Source organism: Aotus nancymaae, unplaced genomic scaffold (genome assembly GCF_030222135.1).
Source record: "Aotus nancymaae isolate 86718 unplaced genomic scaffold, 86718_ANA_hifiasm-v0.15.2.pri h1tg000029l, whole genome shotgun sequence".
In the NCBI taxonomy this organism is placed as follows: domain Eukaryota; kingdom Metazoa; phylum Chordata; class Mammalia; order Primates; family Aotidae; genus Aotus; species Aotus nancymaae.
In genome coordinates this window covers 72,590,318-72,610,661 of record NW_026988442.1, presented here as the reverse complement: position 1 = coordinate 72,610,661, position 20,344 = coordinate 72,590,318, and positions in this window count along the sequence as shown.

Below are 20,344 nucleotides of genomic sequence, written 5' to 3'. Positions count from 1 at the left end.
GATTTAAAGAAATATTGATCTAAGTCAAGTCTTTATTTCTTAAACAAGACTATGTTGAACTTAAATATGAAAATAGGCATAAAATTTAAATACATAATTTAAATCATTACGGAGAGCAGGCCAGTGCCTGGTACCCTCGGTAAGGGCTTAATATTAGTAATATGAATTGAGTAACGTTTTTACAAGGTGAAGAAAAATTGAAATTTCTTGACGACCTAGTGGGGTCAATCTAACTTTGGAAATTTGAGGATGTACCTTAGAGAGTTCTTGATGGAGACAATTCTTGATGCCACATAAGATTGGATTCCTCTCCATGAGTGGTTATGAAAGTAACATAAATATTTACAGCAATCAAGAGTTCAGCTCAGAAGTAAATAGACTGACAGGAACCAACTTGTTTGCAATTATCCTGTCCCATTGGCTGGGATCAGGCCAGTCACTCCAGAAGGTAAACAATGGCAGGGATCCAATGCCTGCTTGTGTACAGTTAAACTAATCCTTAGATTATAATTGTGCCCTATAATCAGAGGTTACCTGACATTGGCATGAAATAGTGAAAGAAAATGATTTGAGCCAAGAATTCTATAATTGGCTGTGCTGGCATTCTAACAAAAGGGATAAATGAGATTTTTCCAAACAGGTGTACACCACAGAAAGAGAAAAAAATAAATACATGGGGAAAAAAATTTGAGTGAATTATTTAGTAAATCTTATATTTAACTCTGAACATTTATTTTGCTTTACATAAAAAAAGTTAGCTATTTTCTACTAAAAACCTAAGACATAATCAAAATAAGAAGAAGCTGCAGTGAATGAATGCTTATATTTTTATTTTCTGGTTAGGAAATAGACTGTATAAATATTTATTAGGCCTTATTTAATAAATGTGTTAGAAATGTGAAATTAGTCACTAGATTACAATACTATATCTACATATCAAATCATTAGAAGAAAAAAAAAGTTAGAATTAAGAAAACACAGTCAAAGAAAAAGGCAGAAAGATAAGAAAAGGAATAAGAAAATGGAACAAAAAATTTAAGATAAGATATCAGAATAAAGCAAAATTTATCAATAATCACACTGAAATAGAATGAATTACCTCTTTTATTAAGAAGTAAATTCTCATTTGAATTTTGATTAAAAAATTAACACTGCATAAAAGAGACAAAGGTTGATAATAACACAAAATTTGAATTTAATGCAATGTTAAACCATTAGAAGGCAGATGTTAAATAAAATTGCAGAAATGTAGCAATACTAACATTAGATTGAACATTTCTCATTATGTATACATTCAAATGGGATTTTAAAGAAAGATAAAAAGAGGCATTTAATAATAATAGATGTTATTACTTTCTCAAAACACATTAGTCACAAATATTTATGTACCTAATAAAAACTATTAAAATATATTAATAGCTTTGATTTTAAAACACCTTGTGAAACATAAAAATATTTGACAAATCACAATCATGGTGAAAGATTTCAGCAAATTTTTCTCAGCAATTTTAAGATCAAGAAACTATACTGAAGCTTGACTAATAGGAATAAAGTCTGATATGATATAAAATTTATTTCATAGAGAGAAAATTTCTAAAACACAGATCAATATAGAAAGGATAGAAACAGATAGTTCATAAAAGAAATAAAAGTTAAATAGTAAACATTTAAATAGATGTGCAAAAGCATTAATAGGGAAGTGCATACGTAAGTCATTTTTTAATGCTATCAAACTTGAAAGAGTGTGATATCCAGCGTTGGCACGGATACAGAAAGGAGTGATCCCATCTAGAGTGAGATTATGATTGGTTTAGCCTAGGAGCAACTTTCCAGCATGAACCAAAATTAAAAGAACTTCTAATCTTTGATTCAACAATTTTAATGCTACAACTCTATCTTAATGAAATATTTGTGTGTTTGTTTAAGAATGCTACTGAAAACTTGTAACAATTCTAAATATCCATCAATTAGAAAACCATTCGAATAAAATTATGGTATATTCACAAAGAATTACTTATATTAGCATGTAAATACTAGAAAAATTACTGGATATCTTTATGTCAAACTCTTAATTTTAGGAATTTCTGGGGCAGGTCGGAAAAAGCAATAAGAAAACAGATAAGGAGCAATGTTCATGTTTTTCTTTAAAGATACACTTGCATATTTTTCAGAAAGAAATATCAATGTGTCCTATTTGTGAAATTAAAAATAACCACAGCAGGCTGAATAGATGTTTAACCCATATTACAATTAAGTGAATTGAATTATGAAGGTAGTTATCAAACTAGTAAGTTGAATGGCCATGATTGAATTTAGGAAGGTTCATTTCATGACCAATTAGACTGTTTTTTGGTTAAAAATAGTTAAAAACCTTAAAGGTATTAGGTTTTAGTCATTTACATTCTTTCTCACTCTTTATTTGTCATTAACTGGATGCCTGTGCCTTAGCAGATTCCAAAAGTATCAATGAGCCTCATTAAAGTTTGACCAACTGGTACACGTCAGTGCATTTCCAGGGTTTTCTCTATGGTATGATAGCAGGTTGTCATTCTGCCTTATGGCCCACATCATTTGCATTTGGGAAAAAATATTTTTTTTTTCTGGTAAGTGTAAGTTTAAAAGAAAATATTGAATTGTTTTTAGCTTCTTTACTTTAAAATGCTACATGTTAAAAGACGTCAATCATATGCATTTTTTTTTAGCTTTACAAATGTTACATAATCTGAACAGTTTATTCTGGCAATAAGTTTAGGTAATGGGAATTTTATTGTATATTAGTTGAAATCAATCAAGTTTATAAGGCACATGATAAAAATGGAAAATAATCCAGTCATGTAACTGTAAATACTACAGGCTGTTTTGCCTGCAGAATTGTTTGGAAATAGGTTTATTATTGCCTTATAAAAGTCAGGAGGTATTCATGATTGATGAAGGGAAAAAAATCACTACCTTACTTAGAGATATGTAACATAAACCTGATGTTCTGACTGAATCTGAATATTATTCATGGCACATAGCCTAGAGTCTTTACCCTGGTGGTTTTATGGCTTGGGCTTTATTGTTGAACTACATCATTAGCTAACAATATCATTAAACTTGGGAGTATTTAGCAATTTAGCAAATCCTAGACTGATTGCTTAGGTGCAAACCTAGATTTGTCATGAAAAAGAATTATTTATTTATTTATTTATTTTTTACTTTAAGTTCTGGGGTACATGTGCAGATCTTGCAGGATTGTTACATAGGTATACACATGCCATGGTGGTTTGCTGCCTCCATCTTCCTGTCACCTACATTAAATATTTCTCCTAATGTTAGCCATCTAAACAAATCCTGCCCCCTGCCCATCTTGGCAACTTTAGGTGTTATATCTGGATTTCAAAACTCAACCAAAATGTTTAATTATGCAATTTTGTTACTGGAGAGGTTATTATGTGTGTGTGTGTGCACATTCATATTTGTATGCAAATGGATAAAGAACACAGAAAGAGAAAAGGATATCACAAACGAAAGAATATTTTCAGAATTTTTATCTTGTTTTCAAGACGGGGGATGATTCCCCATATTCTTCTCTTTAATTCTTGATATTTTTGCACTTTGCCTCTGTTGCTTCGGTTTCCATGGATTGTTCAATACTTAAGTTAGGAAAAAAGGAACAGGTCAGTAAAAATCCTCTAAGAATTTGTATCATCTAACAAGTAGTATAAGTAGTATCTAGGCATCTCCTTCTCTCCCTGACCCCATCAAGTAATTCAATGACTAAAATATGATAATTTTCAGAGAAAAACTATGGAAAAATTTCCAAAAATAATGATGACAATAGAAAAGCAATAATTTCCATCATTGTGTGACCTCCATAATAGGGCTATGTAATATTTCTGCTGGTTTTATTAAGACGTGTATAATGTTCTATGCCTAGGGATGTTGCTGCATTATCAGTGGTTGAATACCTAAATATAGCAGAGGTTTCCACACCACTATTAGAAACAGTGCTCCCTGCACTAAAATTGTGGTAATATACTCATTTATATCAAAAGTTAGTACAAAAACATAAGAAGTCAATAAATGTCCAATAATATGTATTTCAAACAAATAATTAGAATTACACCCATATGAAGAGTACGGTAATATCACTAAAATATTATTGAAGTAAATTTACTGACATTCGATGTATGTAGTGGAAGAAAAAGCATTTGCTGTAAGGCAATCTGTGAAATTAACCACAACCTAGTTTTTGTAAAAGTAGGATACATGTGGGTGATTTTGTACATTAAAAATGAATCTAAAAGTAATATCTTCTATGTTGATTGGTAGACTGGAAGCAATGCAGATGCCAGGGAAACTTTATTGTTGACTATTATTTCCCAGATAGCTACCATGCTATGTGGCACATAAAATATGTTCAATATATGTCTGAATAATTAAGTGATATTCCTAGAGCAAATAGTTTAATATCTACCAAGTAACATTTGGTTAAAAAATGAAAGCAATTATTACTATTAATGCATATCAAGAAACAGAACTAGAATAACCATGTATTATTACCAGAAGAGTTGTTCAGCTCTATAGCTTGCACATATGGTACCTTAAGACAATTACATGAGGTCAAACAATTAAAAGGACCCATGAAACTCCATACAAGGCATTAATAAAGGTGAAGGATACAGTACAACAGGAGAAAAAAAAGCACAGACAAATATCAGAGAAGTTCAAGAAGTCCAGGCCCAGCTCCCAGGCACTTTGTTCAGTAACACAAGAAATACTTTATTTTCACATCATGAACCCACAAGAAACAGGCAAGTTACCTTAGTCTCAGAAGAGCCAAAGCACTGATAAATGTAGCTCAAACTTGGCTAAGCAACCATGTAAATCTGACACATTTTCAGTAAACAATGTAAACAAGCTGGTACAGGTTGCCTTCCAAAGAGTTTTGGTCTTTAAATAATCACAGTATAGTATCATATTAGTAACTGTAAGTTAGGAATAACATTCATTTTCCCATCGTGGCCAAGGCAGTCAGCCCCATGCTTCCAAGCATTGTTGGAAATAAGAACAAGAAAACTTAAGTTAGCTGCAAGTTAAACTATCCTTCCTCAGCCTTTTCATGGGAATTCAAAAAGGGTACTATCCTGGTATATCCAGTGCTTCATGAGCCAATAATCTGAAGAAAGAGATAAAGCTTTCCTCCTCTGGGACCATAGTCCCAGAGCCATACAGTCTGCACTAGGGGACAGATCCAATTGTGGACAATGGTCAGAGGCTCAGTCTAGCAGACATGCTTCTTAAATTGAGATTATGGTGACATCTACTCCTGAATACAGTTGATATCAGAGAGGTCTAAACTATCCCAGTGCTATGGGCTGTACTGTGTCCCCTTCAAATTTACACGTTGAAATCTTAACTCTCAGTACCTCAAAATTGACTGTATTAAGACATAAGACCTTTAAAGAGGTAATTAAGTTAAAATGAGGTCACTAAGGTGGGCCCTAATTCACTATAACTGGTGCCCTTATAAGAAGGGGTAAGATACAAAAATACACAGAAGGAAGACCCTGTGCAGACAAAAAGAACATGGCTACAAGCTACAGAGAAAGGCTTTGGAAGAAACCAACCCTGCCCAGATTTGATCTTGGACTTCTAGCCTCCAGAACTCTGAGGAAATGCCTTTCTGTTGTTTAAGCCACCTACTCCGTGGTAAATGTTATAGCAGCCTGAGAAAACTAATACAACACATCTGTTAGTAAAGTGGAGCTCAATAAGGGTGAATGCAAGATTATTAGTGTTTGAAAAATAAGGTAAGCAGATGATGTCTGTGAAGAAATTACAAAAGATGGGACACAGGGTAAGCATAGGAAAAGTAAACATAAACTAAAAGAATATAATGTGATGGTTGGTTGCTTATCCTTTAAGATTTGCTTTTTAAAATCCACTCTAATTAAAATGGTATTAAGAATCAAAACAGAAATGAGGACGTGTGCTGGAAGGAAAATGGCGGCTAGGAGGCAGAACTAAATTGCAGCTCCCACTTGGATGTGCAGAGCAGTGTGTGGGGACTCACATTGTGAACTGTTGCTCTAAGAACTACTGCAGGTACATACCAGAAAGGCTGAGAGAGTCCACAGACCCTTCAAAGAAAGCAGATTGCTCCTGCAGGCTCCAGGAGACAGCCCAAATACTGTGAGTGTCCAAAGTGTGAAAGTGTAAAAGGGGATCATCTGCCCCTGAACACAAACCCTCAGTGGGGAACCTGAAGGTCCAGATCATGGGAGAAGGATTTGACCTCACCTGGAGCTGATACAAATTTAAAGAGCCGAGAAAAACACAGGAGTAATAGAAGCAGCAGGAAGAGCCCTGTGGGTTCTCTTGGTCCCCAAGGAAGCCATTTCTGACTTTGTCTTGCAGTTGTCCTTGAGGAGGGCTGCCAGAGGAAATGAGAAAAGAGAAGGAAACCTCCAGCTGAACTTTGTAATAATTTCAACTGAATGTAAAGTTTCCTTGACAGAACTCGGGGGAAGGGGTGAATCTGGAGTGGGGACAAACCATAGAAACCACAGCAGGCAGCGAGTTGTGAATCCTAAAAACTCTGCTTGCTCCGCTCATCTGCTGCCTGGAGATAAACTCAGTGCTATTGGGAAGCATGGTAGGAGCGAAACCAGCCTTTTGGGCTGCATGCAAGCTGGATGAGGCCTTTTGCTGCCGGCTTTTTTCAACTTCCCTAGTAACCTGCATAACACAGCAGAGGCAGCCATAATCCCCCTGGGAATATAACTCCATTGGCCTGGGAACCCTACAGCAGTTACAGAAAGTCCCACCCAAGGATGGTCTGAACTCAGACACGCCTAACCCTGACCCACCTGATGGTCTTTCTCTACCCACCCTGGTAGCCAAAGACAAAGGACATATCTCTTGGGAGTTCTAGGGTCGTGTCCACCGCCTGATCCTCTCTGTACTCCCACAGCTGATGCAGTCTTGAAACGCCACCTTCTGGTAGGAGGCCAACCAACACAAAACTAGAGTAATAAAACTACAACTAAGGACCCTCACAGAGTCCATTTCAGTCTCCTGCCACCTCCACCGAAGCAGCTGCTGGTATGCACAGCTAGGAGACCTGAAGATGGTACGCATCACAGAACCCTTTGCAGAAACCCATCCAGTATGAGCCTGGAGCCTGGTAGTTCCACTGGTTGGCTAGATCCAGAATAAAAATAACAATTACTGTAGCTCGGCCCTCAGGAAGCCACATCCTTTGGGGAAGGGGAGGAATGCTACATCAAGGGAGCACCCTATGGGACAAAAAGATCTCAACAGCAGCCCTCAAACCGCAGGTCTTTCCTATGACATAGTCTATCCAAAGGAACCAGAAAAATAGTTCTGGTAATATGAAAAAACAAGGTTCTTTAACACACCCAAAAGATCACACTAGCTTACCAGCAATGGATCCAAACCAAGAAAAAAATCCCTGAATTTTCAGAAAAAAAATTCCAAAGGTTGATTATTAAGCTAATCAATGAGGCACCAGAGAAAGGTGAAGTTGAATTTAATGAAACTTAAAAAAAAAGATAAAAGATATGAAGAGAAAGACATTCAGTGAAATATACAGCATATATAAAAAATAATCACAACTTCTAGAAATGAAGGACACACTTAAAGAAATGTGAAATACACTGGAAAGTGTCAGCAATAGAACTGAACAAGCAAAAGAAAGAACTTCAGAGCTCGAAGACAAGGTTTTTGAATCAATCCAATCCAACAAAAACAAAGAAAAATGAATTTAAAAAGTAGACAAAGCTTTCAAGAAGTTTGAGATTATGTTAAATGACCAAACCTAAGAAAAAGTGGTGTTCCTGAGGAAGAAAAAATTCTAAGTTTGAAAAGCATATTTGAAGAAATAATTAAGGTAAGCTTCCATGGCCTTGCTGGAGATCTAGATATCCAAATACAAGAAGCTCAAAGAACACCTGAGAAATGAATCACAAAAAGGTAATTGCCTAGGCACACAGCCATCCTGTTATCTAAAGCCAAGATCAAGGAAAGACTTTTAAGAGCTCTGAGGCAAAAGCACCCCATAAACTATAAAGAAAAAACTATCAGATTAACAGCAGATTTATCAGCAGAAACCCTACAAGTTAGAAGGTATTAGGGCCCTATATTCAGCCTCCTTAAACAAAACTATTATTAGCCAAGAATTTTGTATCCCGAGAAACTAAGCTTCACAAATGAAAGAAATACAGTCGTTTTTAGGCAAACAAATGTTGAGATAATTCACCACTACCAAACTAGCACTTCGAGAATGGCTAAAAGGTGCTCTAAATACTGAAACAAATTCTTGAAATACACCAAAATAGAACCTCCTTAAAGCATAAATATCACAGGATCTATAAAACAAAAACACAACGAACAAACAAACAAAGAAAATAAATAAATAAAAAACAAACAAGGTATTCAGGCCTCAAATAGAATGATGAATAGAATAGTACCTCACATCCCAATACTAACATTGAATTTTAATGGCCTCAATGTTTCACTTAAAAGATACAGAATGACAGAATGGGGAAGAATTCACAAACTAAGTATCTTCTATCTTCAAGAGATGTGCCTAACACATAAGGACTAACATAAACTTAAGGTAAAGGGGTAGAAAAACATGTTCCATGCAAATGGACACCAAAAGCAAGCAAGAATAGCTATTATTATGTAAGACAAAACAAATCTTAAGCAACAGCCATTTAAAAAGACAAAGAGGGACGTTATATGATGATGAAAGGATTTGTCCAACAGGAAAATATCACAATATTAAATATATGTGCACCTACCACTGGTGCTCACAAATTTATAAAACAATTACCATGAGACCTAAAAAATGAGATAGATAGAAACACAATAATAGTGGGGTACTTCAATACTCCCCTGACAGCACTAGACAGATCATCAAGACAAAGTCAACAAAGAAACAATGGATTTAAAATATACCTCAGGAAAAAAAACGGTCTTAGCAGGCATCTGTAGAGCACTCTACCCAACAACTGCAGAATATACATTCTATTCATTACCAGCTGGAACATTCTCTAAGATAGATCATGTGATCGGTCACAAAATAAGTCTCAATAAATTTAAGAAAATTAAAATTATATCAAGTCCTCTCTTAGAGTACAGTGGAAAAAAATTGGAATTTAACTCTAGAAGGAACATTCAAAACCATGCAAATATATGGAAATTAAATAACTCCCTCCTGAATTATTATTGGGTCAACAATGAAGTCAAGATGGAAACTAAAAAATTCTTTGAACTGAACAATAATGGTGACATGATGTATCAAAACATCTGGAATACGGCAAAGGCAGTGCTAAGAGGAAAGTTCATAGCATTAAATGCCTACATGGAAAAATGTCTATTGTGCTGAAAGAGCACGAATAGACAATTTAAGGTCACATCTATGGAAAACAGTTTGGAGATGCCTTAAAGAACTAAAAATAGAACTACCATTTGATCCAGCAATTCCACTTCTGGGTATCTACCCAGAGGTAAGGAAGTCATTACACAAAAAGCATTTGCACAGGCATGTTTATAGCAGCACAATTTGGAATTGCAATAATATGGAAACAGACCAAATGTCCATCAATCAACAAGTGGATAAACAAATTGTGAGACACACACACACACACACACACACACACACACACACACACACTGGAATACTACTCAGCCCTAAAAAGAAATGAAATAATAGCATTCACAGAAACCTGGATGGAACTGGAGACCATTATTCTAAGTGAAGTAACTCAGGAATGGAAAACCAAACATTGTATGTTCTCACTCATAAGTGGGAGCTAAGTTATGAAGATAACAAAGGAATAAGAATGATACAATGGACTCTGGGAACTCTGGAGAAAGAATGGGAGGATGATGAGGGATAAAAAAGCTACACACTGGATACAGTGTAAATTGCTGGGGTGATGGGTGCATTAAAACCTCAGAAGTCAACACTAGAGAGATTATTCATGTAACAAAACATCATCCGTTCCCCCAAAAATCTACTGAAAAAAATAAATAAGAAGTAAAACAGTATAGAAATTTAGAGTCAAATTCTGGTGCCAGAGTCTGATGCAAATTCTAGGCTGTGTGACTTATCATCTGTGTGATCTTAGACATGTTATTAGTTTTATACCTATTTTTGTCCCAGTTTCCCCGTGTGTAAAACAAGTACAATAATAGCACCTCACTCAAAGAAGTGATTTTAGAGTCAAATGTAATGATAACAGATACAAGATTCTTAGAATTGTGTCTAGCACTTCGTACATAAGATATAACCATTGTGTATATATAACCATTCCTATTCTTATTATTCTTCCCAGTGGCAGAAATGGAGTGAAGCTGTAGCAGAGTATGGAACCTGGACTGATGCTTTTAACTGGACCAGCTGCCTCTACTCTAATGTGATTAGTATTGGTCACAACAGACATTTCTCTTCTCATTAATTCCCATTCCTGGGTGAACAGTTAGTTTCAACAACTCCTATCCTGTGCTATTATACTATTTCTAAGCCCCTGCTGATCTCTCTGATTTTTTAAGACTGAACTGTTTTTCTTTTTATGGATTTTATTCAGTGGATTATGCTTTGGGGATTAATATATATTTTACTTTCTGACTATATCTACTAGACTTTAAGCTCCATGAGGGTAGGAGCCACATCTATTTTCACCAGTGTATATTTCATATTCAACAAAGCACTTGGAACATAGTTTAAAGAAAGAAGGACTTATCCTTACCACAGGGGCCTGGCATTTGATTCTTTTGCTTTGGCAATAACCTCGGGCTCCCTTCTTTGACACCGTTCATGGCTCACATCTTTGCTGGCTCTATACTCATTTCCATAAGTTAATATCTTATTCACTCCAATTCAGTCCTTAGAACTCAATCACCTATTAGAATTTCAGCATTTGTGACCCCTGAGTGAGTTCTGGGCATGAGGAGTATTGAGACATCAGTATGAGAATCAAGGAAAGTTATTGCACCAATAACTCCAGAATGCACTGCATATGCAAAAAAAAACATAATAACTTATCCCAGTATGCCAATTTTGTGCATTGTGGTTATGTCAACATTCATTTCTACTAAAAAATAGTTATCTGGAAAACAATCTTGTCACAGTGTAATGGGATATGTAATAGATAATACCATTAAACTATATCTAAATTACTTAGTCTTCTTTTGTCTTCTTTCATTCTCACTAAGTATATCTTACCATCCCCAACCCATCTCAGTAGTAACTACAAGGTTGAGATTATGCTGTCATTGACTCATAATGACATGCTGCTAAGGGTGTTCTCACAGGTGATTTGGTAGGTGTGAAACTGTCCCTGGGAAGATGGTCGCTTGCCCTAAGTCATATTACTACATAGATACAGACTATGTTCCTTCTATTACTTTAGAATTCCTCCCTATGGACCTGGCATAATAAAATAAAATGATTAGTCATTGGAATATATGGTGTACATCTCCACCAGGGTCTATTATACCTTATATAGTGATAATTGGCTACACACCTTGGCAAAAAGCTTTTGTCCTTTCACGTGGGTGCATCTTTATGCTTGGTGCTTCAGCTATTACTGATTATATTTGATTAATTTATTTATTTTTCTCCAAAATAAGGGCATATAATTTTTCGCACTGATGTTGGATGGTGTTAAATTAGTTGCAGTTTTGAATTAAAAAATTGCTTTCCAAGCAGGATGGATTGTTTACTTATTTCATCAGGCACTTGTAGCAGTGAAGATTGAGAAGGCTTTAATGACTTGGAATTTTCTTTTTATTATGCTATTGAACAAATTACAGGGATAATGAGATTTACACTAAATGGAAACTCTGCATCACCTGCTGTTTTATGGGTCTTAGAAAAAAATTATTGTTAATTCTTCTCTTTCTACAATTAAACAAAGTTTTGCTATTAAACAATATTTTCTCTAAATGTAAAATATAAGCTCACATTCTTTCTTTATGGGAATTAAATTTGATATGGAAAATAAAACACAGAGTTCACATCAAGGGTCTCTTTGTACACTAAAATACTTAATCAAAATAATTTAATGGTAGGAACTAAGTTTGATATCAGGAAATTTGAGTTCAAATCACAGCTCTGTTACACTTAGTTTTTAAATAGAAAAAAAAATTGCTTACTGTCTCAGCCTCAATTTTCTCAGGTAAAAAAATGTCAGTATTTTTGTGAATTCTAAGTCAAAGTACACCTGTAATGAACGAGACCAATTGCCTAAAACATTACAAAACCTCAGTAAATAGTAGTGATGTTGAAGTTGTCACTGACATTGAAAACCATGTCCTTCACTATATATTCTTTATAGAACACTTTATTTTATTTATTTTATTCTACTTGTTTGTTTGTTTATTTATTTATTGAGATGGAGTTTCGCTCACATTGCCCAGGCTGGAGTGCAGTGACTCTATCTCGGCTCACTGCAACTTCTGCCTCTCACTTTCAAGTGATTCTCTTGTCTCAGCCTCCCAAGTAGCTGGGATTACAGATGTGCACTACCACTCCCAGCTAATTATGTATTTTCAGTAGAGATGGGGTTTTGCCATGTAAGTCAGGCTGATCTTGAACTCCTGACCTCAAATGATCCACCTGCCTCAGCCTCCCAAAGTGCTGAGATTACAAACATGAGCCACCATGCCCAGCCTCCAGGACATTTTAAATAGTTTGTTTGGGTGGAGATGAGCAAAACTACAGTATTGTAAGAAAATACACTAAATTACCTTTAGTCTCTTATTAATGACTCTTACAAGACTTGAAGGTTTAAGAACAGAAGCAAATTAGAATCAAAAGGAAAATAGATTAGATGAAAATAGCAAATCAGAAGCCATTACCATGACAGGTCAATACTTTCACATGGACTTAATAAATGGGAATAGCACCTTTCTAAATTTGATTAGGCAATAGTTTAAAGGAAAAGAAAGAGATTAAATTAGATGATGTTCATTGGTCATAATTCACATGGAAACATTATTTTATTTGGAAGTTTATGAGGTTTTTTGTCCTGCTGTCTCCTACTTACCCAAGCCTTTTTGTTCCATGTTGCTAAAGTACCACTGTCTCTCTAAAAGAAAATTATACCAGCAAAACAGGCTCACAATCCAACTCTGATTTCAAAGGAGATGACTCTCCCTCTACCCTAGGCACAGTTTTTTTTTTTTTTCAAGTTTCTAAACAATAAAGGAAACTACTTTCTTATTACCTTGATAGATATTTCTGTGGAGCTGTGCAAGGGCACCCGGGATGCCACTGAAATCTAGATAAATGATTCAATAAAGATACACAAGCATATAATAGAGGTTCATGTGGTCTGCAAAAGATAAGACACACCACATTAACCCTCTCCATAAGAAATAAGAAAAACGTACACATCTCTCTAAATACCTCTGGAATTGCGAGCTCAATGCATTTATATCATTGACTGAAAAATATGTTTCTGTGGAAATATTCCCCTTGCTGGGACTTTTCTATCCAAAGCAAAGTGCCAGTTTAAAGTAGCCCCCAGTCAAGCAGTCATGAAGCAGCAAAGCAAAATAAGTCTGTAGTTTTTAAAACCTGCTGTTTGATACAGAAAATAAAAGACAGAATATTCTAAAGGAGTTGTGATTTTCCCCCATGAAGCACCTCTCAGCTCCAGAGACTTGGGGTAGCAATTCTTCAAAACAAATATCACTATAATCCAGGCATGCCTCAAATTTTCCTGAGAATGGGTCTCCCTAAACCCAGCCTTCACCATGCACATTCCTCCCCTGCTTCTTAATGTTTTAAATTCCTTTATAGAAATACAGTCGTTTAATTTTAAGACTTAAAAGTCTTTAATATGCAAATAGCCCTTGGTAAGACGTATGATCTATCTTTTAAGCATTCATTCAACAATCACATATCAAGCACGTACTCTATTTGCTGTCTGCCAGTTACTCTACTAAGTCCTGATGATGGAGATATCAGTAAGATTAAGAGCTCAGAAAGCACCTAAAGGTTAGTTACTTGTGAATATAAAAAAGTAAATGAGCAGATACAGAGTGAGATTGTGCTACTTTTCCAATTGTGGTAAGAAAGGAGTGTCATGGGAATGTGAGAGAGAGAAACATAATTTGATATCAGAATATCAAAGAAGGCTTGAAGGAAGTGGCTTATAACCTGAGATCTGAAAAAAAGAGAGTTAGTCACAAAGGAAAGGGGATATATTTGAAGAGTAGTTCATACAGGACAGGTGTGCTAGGAAGAAGTAGGATTATCCCTTCACAGAAAGAAATACAAAGTCCAGAAGTCCCTGCTTTGGAGGTACTCTGAGTAAACTGATGTGGCTGGGGCTGAAAGCTTACCTGGGGAGGGCGCAGAATGGCACAGATAAGGGTGGCAAAGGAAGCAGCTTCTGTCACACAGGGCTCTGTAAACTAGAGCTTTTCAAAGCATAGGCAGCAGACTGTCACTTTCAGCGTGACGTGGGAGCTCATCAGAAATGCAGAACCTGATTTACAGGACACGGTGTTGAGCCTCAGTTTCTACAACTCTAACAGGTTCTCATATACCCATTTTTAGCAGCAAGCTATAAAACAAATTAAGTGTTGGTTCTTCATCTTATGGAGAATCCATAGATGGATATAATTTGTACTTAAAAAAATTACTCTAGTTGTATCAAGGAGGCCATATGTCTTAACACAATGCATCTTTCATGACATGAATGATTTAATGAATTTATCAATATGTGACTTAATTTATTCTTATAAATCCTAATGCTTAGATTCTAATTTTTTGGACTGAAAATAAACTTTCACTTACAGGCTTTTTCTATGAAGTTAGAGATGTTGAAATATGCAAACTGTAGAAAATACTATTGTGCTAGATTTATAGATAATGGACTGAATATTAAAGGACATTTTCATTTGGATACACCAGTAAAATATATATTAAGGATTTATTTTTTTATTGATTACAGTTGCTGGATGCTGCAGATTTTTCACATGCTTCTGATGAAGTGAAATTGGAGTTGTTTGGGCCATGGTTGGGCAATTCTGGGGACCATGAATTGGGAAAACAAGCTCATTAGAGAGAGAGGGAGTATCAGTGCTCACCTACACTTGGAAGTTTGAGTTGGTAGATTAGCTTTAGGGGAATTGGCCCCACTTGTTTAATTTGCTTTGAGCCAGGTTTGTCATGAAAAGTAGAAAGTGGGTATTTTAAATTATTTTTCATAGAGAGGGAGAGAAAATGAGAATGAGGGCACACAGCTGCCTATTTCTCAAGAATATTGCTCAGCTCAGAGCCTCAGAGTCAAAAAATTCCTCCCAGGCTGTTGTTGATTATGACTTATGAAAGGGCACCTGTCCAACCTGACAAGTGTACACACTGCTGTAGGCTTCAACTTTCCATTAGTAACAAGAGCCCCAAAAGGTTAATTTGTTTTGGCACTTTCTGATTACTTTCTGTGTTCATCTCATTCTAAGACTTCACATTCACCACCTGATTTAGGGGCTCTACTTAGCAACATATTGTCATTTTTCCCGACTTATTGCTAGCTTTGGTCTTGTGATCTCTAAATGCAGGTAAATAACTGAAATCAATTTTCTGTTTAGAGGGGTTGATGACACCTAGAGGAATTTGCAAATTTCTCTTCTTGGATGTGTTTGGGAGTCATGCTGAAGCATTATCCCAAACAGATGGAATTTGAGGCCTTCTCCTGTCCATGACCTTGGTGCAGGTCCCCTTAGTTTTGGCTCATTTGATTCCTTATAATGATTTTCTCAAGCATTTCATCAGCTGCAGACTTTTTGAGGAATATTAATATTTTAGTCTATTTCTTTTTGTAAAAAAATAATTTAAATAAATTTGGCAGACAAAAAATTCCACTCTGTTTGCTCAAATTCAGGGCCTCTTTAATAACCTAACCCTCTTACATTACCTCTGTGAAAGCCCCCAGGTGGGTTAGGCTAGCAAAGCAGATCACATTTATAATCTCTCACTCAGCCGTCAGGTCTTTCATTCAACTACTACCTGGGCTTCCATAAGCTGTATACAGGTTTCTATCCTACTTTCTTTCTTTCCCACTTCATTTCTTTAGACTTCCTCTCTTGAGGTTATTGACCCATGCAGGATTTTGAAAAACATACCTGGAATCTAGGGACACACACACACACACACACACACACACAGAGCCACATACAGACACACACTGACACACACAGACACACTACACATGGCATTGGAGGAAAAAATGAACTAAAAGTGTTTTCTTTCAAAACCAGTAACAAAATTTAATTCTTAATATACAATGTTATAGGGAGGTACTTTGATTCAAAAGCACGAGATGAATAATATGATGAATTTGGCAAAACAATAGGCAAAACACTAAAACTAGCAGAGTACATGAATAGAAATAGCAACAGCTGGAAAAGCTATAAGAAAATAGTCAACCTCACCAATTTCTATTGAAATGAAATTAATATGAAGAGTTTGTTTTGACTACCATATGGATCAATATGAAAATACAAAATTATTGGATATATTCTACCTTCAAAACATCCCAAAACATGGTGGCTTAAAAAGGCAACTACTTATTTTTTTCCTCATGTCTGTACTTCAGAGATTTGTACAATCAGTTTTTCATTCCATGTGCCACTGGTAGTCCTGGCTGGGGCCATTCACGCTGCTCAGTTCAACTGGGTAGCCGGGCTGAACTGGTCTAGAAGGCTCCACTCACATATCTGATTCATCGTACTTTTTCATGTGGCCTTTCTGTTTCTCTTCATGTCATCTCGGCATTTATTTGGCTATCTTGACCTTATTTACCTCCTGGTGGCTGGCATTCCCAAACAAAAGTGGAAGCTGTCAATCCTCTTAGGGGCTTGGCCTCCAGCTAGTATAGGGTCACATCTGCTGTATTCTATCAGTCAGAGCAAGTCAAAATCAGAAAAGATTCAAAAGGAGGGGAAAGAGACTCCTCTTTTAACGGGAGAGGTAGATACATTGAGAAGGACAACAGGAATCTTAAGAGGATTCTTGAGGACTACTGCAATTGAAATTCAGAGTTATAAGAGTAAAATGAAAGAAGGAAAAAGGTCTCATCAGGTTTTCGTGGAAATGAACAATGAAATACAATGGTAAAAAGGAACTCAAAATTATGTTCAAATCTACATAAATCAACAAAATCATATTATTCTACCTAGAAATGTATTTATTAGGAATCTATCCTGTATAAAACACAAGATTTATAAATACTTTTAAAAAATTGTTCAGTACAATTTTTTTTTTGTAAAAATTAGGGGGAGAAACCAAATGCTTATCATTGGAAGCTACATTAAATATAATATGGTATATCTACATAATTAAATACAGAGAAATGTCTGGGACTTCTGCTAAGATTAAAAGGTGTCAAATTGAAATTCTGTGCCAATTAATTCTTATTTATTCATTGACTTATTTTTTAAAAAAACAGCTAGTGTCTGCTGTACTAAAGCAGTGGAAGAAAGTTAATCTTTGTAAGACTTGACCTCTGATCAGAGTTTTCAAGACCTAGAATTATAATTATTTTGAGTCCTAAATCTGAAGTCAGATTTTAACTTAGGATCATTTTCAAATAAAACTTTTAAAATTTAGCACTCTGTTTCTATAGCCTGAAGCCTAATCTCTTTTGAAATAGGATTAGTAGAAAATTATGTCTAATTCATTTGACTGTAACAAATCTGCATCCAACATACATTTACTTTTATAATAGGACTTACAGTTACTGCTTGTTGGTGTATAGTTATAATGGACAAATTTTAACAGAGAACAAAGTGAGACTGATATATTTGTTTCCTGATTTGTAAAATCTAATTGTTTGATCTTCCTAATGCAATATCAGCATTAAATTGACAGTTGGTAAATATTCTGTAATTAGTGTTGCTCGGGGACTAACATGGCATGTTAACTGTCGTAAGGGAATCTAGTAGTAATCAAGGGAAGAAGTGGTGAATTCTTACTAACCTGCACTCATAGAAGGTAGAGTCTGGATATGTGGTCCAGTGCAGTTCAGAGCACAAAAGCATACATACTATAGTGCTATTGCCAACCCAGAATGACATATTTAGTAAGGAATTAAAAAGCACACTAGTGCTCTCCTTAACCCTAAATTTAACTTTATTGTTCTCTAGGCATGTCTGATGCTAGGTAACTTGGCAACCCTTGAAACTGCCTAGCTTTCCAATGCTAGAATTCAATTAGAGTCTGCCTTATAAATGCCCAGGTATAAGGTAAGGCTAAGGAATGAGCAGCTCTATCAATATCTCTTCGCTGAATAGGGCAGGCTCTTTTATGATTTCATATATCCATATGATTTTATGGACAAACAGAATGGCTCTTGGCACTTGTGAGTAACCTTGGCCCATGGCCATTTCGGTCTGTATCTTCCTGATGATTGTGGCTTGTATTAGGCTTGGGATAGTCAGAAGTCTGGAGAGTCTCTGGGATGGTGGAAGGCAGGAAGAAAGTCTCAAAGATCTCAAGAAAGATATGACTTGTTCTTGTTATCTTTTCTAGAAAGTATGGTCTAAACTAGTACTCGTCCACCCTGAAGAAGGGGAAAGAAGGAAATTCTGAAACATTCTTTCTCTTCTCCGCAACTGTATTCAGAATAACACCTTGACGATCTCAGCTGAAACACTAGGCAACTCCAAAGATTCCCAGCTTTGGGGGTTTGTGGATATATTGTTACTGGGTAGAGAAGCCTGGTAGTGTGCATAATCTCTAGAGATACTGCATTGCCACTGACATCACATGATGACTGGGGAAGCCAGGCTGTTGCTATTTTAATGTCACCACTTGATTCCGCTGTGGTGAAGCACACGGCATACTAGTGACCAGGTAGCAGCATCAATCTATTTGAGCTCATTTCATCTGACACGTCATTGAATAATAATGAGAGCTACTTTTAAACAGTCTAGCAGTCTGCGTTTGCATGGAACATGTCTAGCTGAAAATAGTTCCACTGTGCATTGAAAAATTTACTACTCCTGAGCATGCAACTAATTTTGGTAAAAAGTGATTATGATTTAATTTAAACTTTATGTTTGACTAGAAGAGACCTGACATTTTTTTCTATTATGGAAATAGTAAAATTTTCTTCCTGGAAGGAGGATGCCATAGATTAACTGGAAGAATATCAGGGAACCTATCTGACTCACATATTGTCTTGAGACAATTCAGAATGACCATTTAATTTGGCAGAAATCGGTCTAAGATGAGTGATTCAGGTGAAGGAGCTGTAATTTATTTTTTAACCTCAATCACTCAGTGTCATTTTGGCAGTTCTCTGTTGGTAAATATCTTTCTTCAGCTCTGAGTCCTCTTGCAAAAGCAAATCTAAACAAGTCTGTCAGAACTGAGTTGTCAGTGCTAATCACCACGGTTATATTTGGCAATACATCTGTGGTAGCTGGAATGTAGAAATTCAGTTGACTCACAAAATCATCAAGCCTAATGCGCTGCTTACTTGCGATGCCATGACGTGACTGATTGATTTAAGAACTTCTTTTCCCTTCTCCACTCTATCCTTACACACTCCCCCCCACACAGCCATTTGTCTGTATATTATTTAGAAGAAATCTGTATTTCCTCAGTCTCTATTTCACTAGGGATGCTGAAGAGAGGTAGAAAGAATATATACATATGTATGTGTGTATGTATGTATATATATGTATAAAAGTATATATATAGTTTTGCTTCTAAATCCAGGACTTGCACCCAAACCTCTTTCTTCTCAGAAAGATTCTTCCCCTCAACCACATTTTTCCCTGACTACTTCTTTCCTTTATAGCCACATTTCTTTAAAAAGAGGGCTTACAGCTGCCACCAATGTCTCACCTCCTCTTAACACTTGATTCCACTGTGATGCACTTCCACTTTACAACGTCACTGAATCTATTCTTGTCAATTACAAACAATGTCCTTCTAGGGCTAAATCTAATGCACATTAGTAAGTCTTTGCTATTTGATCTCTTGCATTACTTCGCAATGTAGTTTACTTGCTTGGTTAAAATAAGAACAAAACAAAATATAGAACCCTTTTTCCACCCTTGGCTTAGGATGTTTTACTCCCAACTGAGTTTCTAGCTACTTTCTCCTGGCTATGGCTTCTTGCTGTGGTTTGACACATTTCTTCCCAACACAGCATCTTGAGTGTTGATGTTTCCCAGAGTTTCATGTTTATTCCTTCCTTTTTCTTATTTAATCAACTACATGGTTAATTTATAATTACCATGGCTTCAATTTCCACAAATGTGAACATTTTTCCAAGCCATCAAGAGTTGCTTATAGCCAATT